This window comes from Pollicipes pollicipes, unplaced genomic scaffold, assembly GCF_011947565.3.
Source record: "Pollicipes pollicipes isolate AB1234 unplaced genomic scaffold, Ppol_2.1 Scaffold_7231;HRSCAF=8579_pilon_pilon_pilon, whole genome shotgun sequence".
Lineage (NCBI taxonomy): Eukaryota > Metazoa > Arthropoda > Thecostraca > Pollicipedomorpha > Pollicipedidae > Pollicipes > Pollicipes pollicipes.
The window spans coordinates 45769816-45777169 of record NW_023597034.1 but is presented as its reverse complement, the minus strand read 5'-3'; positions in this window follow the sequence as shown (position 1 = coordinate 45777169).

The following is a 7354-nucleotide window of genomic DNA, read 5'->3' as shown; positions in this document are numbered from 1 at the left end:
GGTGACGTCATCAGAGGATGTTTGGGTGTTGCAGGCAGCCGTGAAACACCAAGCACGGACGGGAGAAGGGCGCTGGCGAACGGCGGAGCCCCAGTGAAGGGTGGGGCATGTCTCAGGGAAGACCACAGTGAGGAGTGTCGGGTAGTGGCAGGGTCCAGCAGTAAAGACGGGAGTGATAGAAAGGGAAGCAGGCGATACCGTCGCGGTGATATCAACTGGATACTGAGTAAATCCAGGCAGGGAAGATGTGAGGAATTGCTTGTGTTGCTGGTTTGAGACCAGGAAAATGTGAGCTTCTGTTTGACATGGGGAAATGTCATGACATGGCACAGAAGCTACAGACAGCCATATATAGCACGTTGACGGATGTCATAGTATGGTTGTGGTCTGCGCTTGTCAGATTCGAGCCATGTGCTTGCCCTTCTTTCTACCTCCTCCTCCCTTTGTCTGCTTCTTCATTCTGAATTCTTTTCCCTAATTTACTCACCATACACCACGTCTCGCCTACTCTGTGTTAGATAAGATTCGCTAGCAAAACCGGGGTGCATAGAAGTTCGCGCTCCGGCCTCCCGCTCTGTCGCGAGCAGGAGGAGCTGAGATAGCTAGCATTCTTGGCCCGTGTCCCGCGCCCGACGTTTTTTTCCTTTGCTGACGAAGGTGCCACGTTTCTGACGAATGGCCAGCCCCAGTGACGTCAAAAGCCGAGAAGTTGGGCGGAATGCGTAGCGATGCGTAGCATAAATGCCTTGCATGCCTCGATAGATATGTACTGGCGGTCGCCTAGGAACGCCGAATTTTTCTGGCTCAACCGTGACTGTGACACGTGACAACCGGGATAAATAAAGGCGTGTGGTTGCGTTATAGCTTTTGGCTGAACGCATCTGCATTAAGACCGAGAAGTACAGGACGTACATATAAAATTTACCACAAAGATGGGTGCTTAATGCCACAAAGCATCTGCACAAACTTGTGCTTGTTTACGTGTAAAACTGGATTCAGGGAGAGCATGTCATTTGGAGGCAGAGTTATAAGTTAGTCTGCCGAAGAAAACAAAACTGGCGCAAAAATCACTCATGCACGTTACGGCATGTACTGTTGAGATACCTGCCACCCCGGAAGGCGAGGAACACCTGGGCTGGTACAGTCCTCTGGTCAGCCGCCACGTGCAGCGCTGGGGAATCTGACATACGACGGAGGCCTGCTCGTGTTTAGTTTTCCTTACCGGACGTTGTCCGCCGTGCCTTTTCATGCCCCACGACTGCTCGGCCCCTGCCAGCTATACGTGCATTCACGTTATTGGCACACGTATTTTTCAGCGAGTTAGTTCCAGTCTTAAGCCGGACTAAGAGTTTACTCCGTGGGGTAATGCCAAATAAACGATTCCTTGCAATCAAAAGTGGCCGCCGTGTCATTTGCGATGCTGGGCCCCACCAGCATAAGGAGACGACGTGCTTGAGAATCACAACAACCCGCGTGCGCGGCCGGTCATCAGCCTTGGTCATCAGCGACGCCGGGCGTGTTCCCGTCCCTCGCGACCGACGGCCGGACGTCACCGACAGCCAAGCGCCGCGCGTGACGTCAGAGCGCTACCCTCTGGCTGATCGGCCGACGCAAACACCGCCATAAAACGCTCCGCCGGCCGCCACAGGCATCTGCGACTGAAGCCGATGACGTCACAAGAGCCGCCGCTTGTCGCCGGCGGCGTGAGCAGCTGCCAATGAGCGGTGGCTTTGGCTCTGGCGGCCGCGGTCGCGGTCAGGGTCGACCAAAACTGCGTCGCCGGGAGAGAGAGAGAGAGAGAGAGAGAGAGAGAGAGAGAGAGAGAGAGAGAGAGAGAGAGAGAGAGAGAGAGAGAGAGAGAGAGTGAGAGAGAGAGAGAGAGAGAGAGAGAGAGAGAGAGAGAGAGAGAGAGAGAGAGAGACAGAGAGAGAGAGAGAGAGAGAGAGAGAGAGAGAGAGAGAGAGAGAGAGAGAGAGAGAGAGAGAGAGAGAGAGAGAGAGAGAGAGAGAGAGAGAGAGAGAATGGATAGAAGAAATCGAACTGAAAATGATCACGTGTCACCAAAGAGCGGCTCTTCGCAATCAGGGCTAAAAGGCGTAAGGATTAACTCCGCCAAGAGGCGAGGTAGCCCCCAGTCCCATGCGACAAAGGAAAGCTTCTAGAATTGAATGCAGATGTCTTAGAATTCTGAAATGAAGATATCCAAAATAATCATTTCCGTCTGTCAAAGAAAGCTGACAGTGAACAAACCTTTAATGGGTACGCGATTTGAAGCCGTCCACGTAGTCAAGCGGAAGGCATTGGGGTCATCCATAGCCGCACCCCTGTTCGCGGAGGGACCCCTCGAGCCATGTGCCTCGGTGCTCTTTTGCAGTTCAATCCGTCCGTAGTGCGCAGGGCCTCCTTGGCTGGAACGGTCCTATCAGACCCGACTTCGCCCCCTTCTGGGTGAAATTCCAGGGGGGCATCGACCCGGGGCACGAATAAAACTGCAGAGTGACCGGTAACCAGCACAGGTTCACGAACGGCGCGTCAAGCGGAGCGGCCCCTCGGCCTGCTCCCAATCTCAGCCGGACAGGACGACGGCGACCGGCTCTGGGCCACCCGGAACAGACTGTGCCCGAGATGGCAGCACCGTCGCGGCGAAGGTGGCGCTACTAGCGGGGCGCCATGCCCGCCAGTGGCCCGAGCGCTCTACAGACGGAAGGCGACGCGCGCGTGCCCCAGGTACATGACGACGCTGATGATGGCCAGCGAGCACATGGCGGGGCCGGTATCGCGCGTGTCGCTGTTGTATCTGCTGCGGTTGCTCGCGATGGTAGGATCTCGTCAACGACGGACTGTACCATTTTCGAAGCGCCACGCATACTTGTGATATTAACGTAGCTGTAGTTGGTGCTTTGAACTGCTACTTGCGTGAAACGGCTTCAAATGCATCCCCCTGTGTCATTTTGCTGATCTGGCACCGTACATTGCCAGTATCGAGCATTACTCTTTGACATATTCGTTTCTTTTACATGTGTGATGCAGTTTCGAGTTAGGTAACTTGACGTCATATTGCTGTGCAATATATGATCGCACGACACAGTGTAATCGCAAGTGTTGTCATCGTATCTTTACGACGCACTCAGGTGGTGATGGCTTGCAAAGCGTTGTCTTCCTCTCTTCCGAACAGGATAAGAGACTTCGCATGGAATCAAACCCGGCAATTTTGGTTTCCCAAACGCCCAGCCTAACCACAGTACCGGAGTTCCGGAATACCGGAGCGGTACCCGAGCAGTACAGAACGGAGCAGCATTGGAGCCCCGAATCGCACGTCGTGCTACAATGTTTAAGGCGGAGCCTTTCGCTTGCAGGGCTTATGGTTTACAATCATTTTGTTTCCGAATTCGTTCACACCGTTATGGTCAATGAAGCCGGGAATTCCGAGTAGCTATGGACCCTGAAGCAGCGGAAGCCTGACCTTGCGGAGGCCCGGAAGCAGATGTGCAAGCAAATTAAATACAGATCACGGATTCGGAAAAAATTCAACCGAAATATTCAACACGTTGAAGTATGAATTCCTCTTAACTGGATCCCGGGGCAGTGGCCTGATGGGACACGACCATTCCAAGACGGCGTAAAACACCCACGTTTGCACCAGCTGTGTTTGATTATTTTGCAACTGGCACAGTATTTACACCTTGGGCCTCAAACAGAATTGAGGTCCCCCAAATCAAATGCACTTTTGCATCTCATACACCGATAGGCCTTTTTACAATTTCTCCAACGCGTCTCAGATGTTCTGAATGATTCCCTTATGGTTTGCTAGACAGTTCTTACAATTTTAAGACACTTCAAATCTGTCACATGTCATTTCAGAGCCACGCACTTGTCACACATGTGAACTGTCTTTTGTCATGTTATTTCATTGCACTATTCGGGGTGCTCTGCACCGTTCTGAGTTCATGCACCGTTCGGTGAGGCTTGTGAAAACGCATTATCAGGTGAAATTGGCTTCAAAAAGTGGGCTAGCCACCAGAGTAAGTAAGCTCCCCATGGGGGGTTTACGTCCGTAAAGGGGTCTGGCATAGCTACTAGAATATGAGCGACATTTTGTGAGGGGGTGGATCCTAATCAATCTTTTATAGGACAGATCATGTGTTTCGAGATGCTTGATTTTAGCGTCCTTAACCTCTTGGAGGAGGAAGGGTTGGAATATGGACAACAAAATGGTGGACAGAACAAACATCGAGAGGACCACTGAACATCACCAGAGATACCAACCTCCACACAGGGGACTCACAAATTACGTCAAGCGTACAGGCCGAAGGTGGTGGCGCGTAACGAAAGGGCAAAGAGGAAAGGAGGAAAGGTTCCTGCCAGCATGACGTTACGCTCAGGTGTGGTTGGAAATCATGCTAAAATGTTTAAAAACAAATAAAACCTTAAAGCTGGATGCCGTCAGCTTAATTTTATGATAAAGAGCACGCTCATTATATGCTTCGAATCTCTGGCAAAATTGGACGCCAAACGGACTTTACTTTTGGGACGTTACGCTTGACACAGCGTAACCAGGAGACATGAACGGTTTCGTCGAGCGTTACAGTTTTGTAACCAACGGGTGGAGAAGGGCTGAAAATGACAAAAAATGCGTGACGTAATTTACGGACAGTCCAAAAAAGTCCTCGTCAACTTACGTTTTTTTTATCTTCTAAGCGAGACCATATAGTGAAGACCATCACAGGTAATAAGGCTCGTACCCAATCCACCCGTTACCCATGAGGGAGGGAGCAGTAGCCCTTTCTTCCCCCCCCCCCCCTCTCTCTCGATCAGTTGTAACCACCCGTTTTAAATTTTTCCAGCACTTGGCGCTTTCAGCACTTTTATTCCGGAAATCGATCTACAAGACGTTAAGTATGAAATATCAAATAAGCCTTGTACACACACACCACACACACACACACACACACACACACACACACACACACACACACACACACACACACACGCACCACACACACACACACACATAATGCATGTATATATATATATATATATATATATATATATATATATATATATATATATATATATATAAGGCGTTCACGAACATATTTCTTATATTACAGATCTGTGGACATTTGGATATTTTAAGTTATATGTTCAGCGTTCATCTGCCTAGTAAAACGATTACGTGGATTGTAAGACTGGTGTTGGACTCCGGGCAGTCTCTTAGTCGACTCAAGAATAAAAGGTCGTGGGGTAAGAGCGGAATCTATTATCTGACGTGCTTCGGAGTTGGACTTGGGCCACTAAAATGTTCAATGAGTTGGTTCAAATAAAAAAGCACGCAATACAGCATATTAACATTATGATAATTAATGAACGGACCGAATAGGTGGTAGTCATCGATGGCGGTTTTGCTATAAAAGTGCATAACACGTAACACAAATTGTTCTGTGGGGAAGATGTCAATGTTTCCGAACTCTTACGAATTTGGACCAAGAATTCCTCATCACCCAGCATCTAGTGTAAGCCTCTGCCCAGGGTGGAGGAGAGGGAGGGGCATGAGTGCGACCCTATGTCCCTTGACAACATCCCTACATGCAGGCCTTTAAGAAGCCCATAGAACTATTTATATTGTTAATTGCTGTCACCGGCATCAGCCTCCATCAAAATTGCTCAAGCCGGAATCAGACTTCCAAGCCGACCCGAAGGTGTCCTGTGTTGCTATAATAGGGGTAAAACCCACATCTCTGCAGTCGGAGTCGGAATCAATTCCGCTTGTGGTGGAATCAAGCCCAAGGCTGAATAACAGGTTAGGATTTTGTGGTAAAACATAGTCAGGACTATGTGTGCACATGCAGGCCCTTCAGGCATTTATACGATTTTATGTACGGTACGATACATATTTTGGTTCCCAAGACAACCAAAATTGCTTTCAAAATAAATTGTTTTGTTCTGTCCCCTTGGCAACACAGGACACTGCGGCCCTGTTAGACACTGCGGGCCCCTGATTCGGCAAAGAGAATCTTATTCTCTCAGGGATTCCGATCAATGCAAATCGCGGGTCCCGGCCTTACTCTTGGTTGGAATATGGGCCCACAGGGCTAAGACCGACACGGGAGGAGGATGTTGTTTGTTGTTGGTCTTTGGCCAAAATGGAGCCTGCAATGTCACAAGGGTCTCCAAACGGTACCAGAGGCCCTCTGAATGACATTTGAGCTCACGGTCCGACGGGCCGGGATCCTTAGTGAGACATGCAGTCAGCTGTCAGGGACCCCAGCACTCCAATCGGGCCCTTGATCATCGGTTCCGAGAAGCCCTTCTGATACCTCTTCGGTCCCCTCAAACACTGTCCCTGGCTGACCCCCTGCCAACACAGGACCCTCCGTTAGGTGCTGTGGGCCCCGGGCCGACACACGTCATTGACTCAGGAGCATCGGCTTATGTATATCGTGGATCCCGGCCCTGTCCCTATTTGTGAAATGGGCCCCCAGGCCTATACCAACACGGGGTCGGCTGCTCGGTACTGGCGGTGCCTGACCGGCATGAAGGCCCTCCATAGGCGGATCCTGGAGGGTCCACGGGGCCATGCCCCCCCCCCCCCGAAAAGCTCTGAGAGTATGTTTTGCCCTCCCCCTCCCCCAAAGCATTCCCAGAACTTCATAAAAGATTCGTCTACTTACCTCAAAAGATGCACCTCAAAATAATAGTCTACATAATAGCAAATACATAATAGCAAAATAATGCCTCAAAATGAGGGTTACGAGCTTTGTAAACATGCATACTGTATATAGAAGATTCAAAAACACTTCGGTGCTTGAATGGTGTCCCTACTAGGTACTCGCGAGAGGCACCACGCACAGGACCTCAGATCCCACACCAGCCAGCTGGCGACGAACGATTGCCCCCCCCCCAAAAAAAAACAACAACTCCAGGCTAGATCCGCCCCTGAGGCCCTCATCGACTCAAGAGGATCCCAATCGGCGTAAGGGCCATCTGACTTGTATTTGAGGGCCCTGCCCTGCGGGTTAGGGCCCCTTACTGCGACCCGCGTGCAGCCCTTCGGAAGTTCAAACCACGCCCTTGTGCCCGTCGGGAGCTAAGTGTGAGGGGAGGGGGGGGGGGTGGGCACGCATTCCCGGGCTCTCGTTCTACCCGCACCACTTATCCACTGTGTCCCATTGGGGAAAACAAAAGTCGGCGTGAAATCAGATTGTGATAATAATATTTGTCCTCAGCGCGTACAGAACCTAATGACAAGAATCCTAGGGTTCGTTTCCGATGTCCATTCACATGTTTGCGTGACTCCTGGGGCTACAGACCTCCCGGCCCCAGTATGCGTATTACGGGACTACGAAGGCGCGAT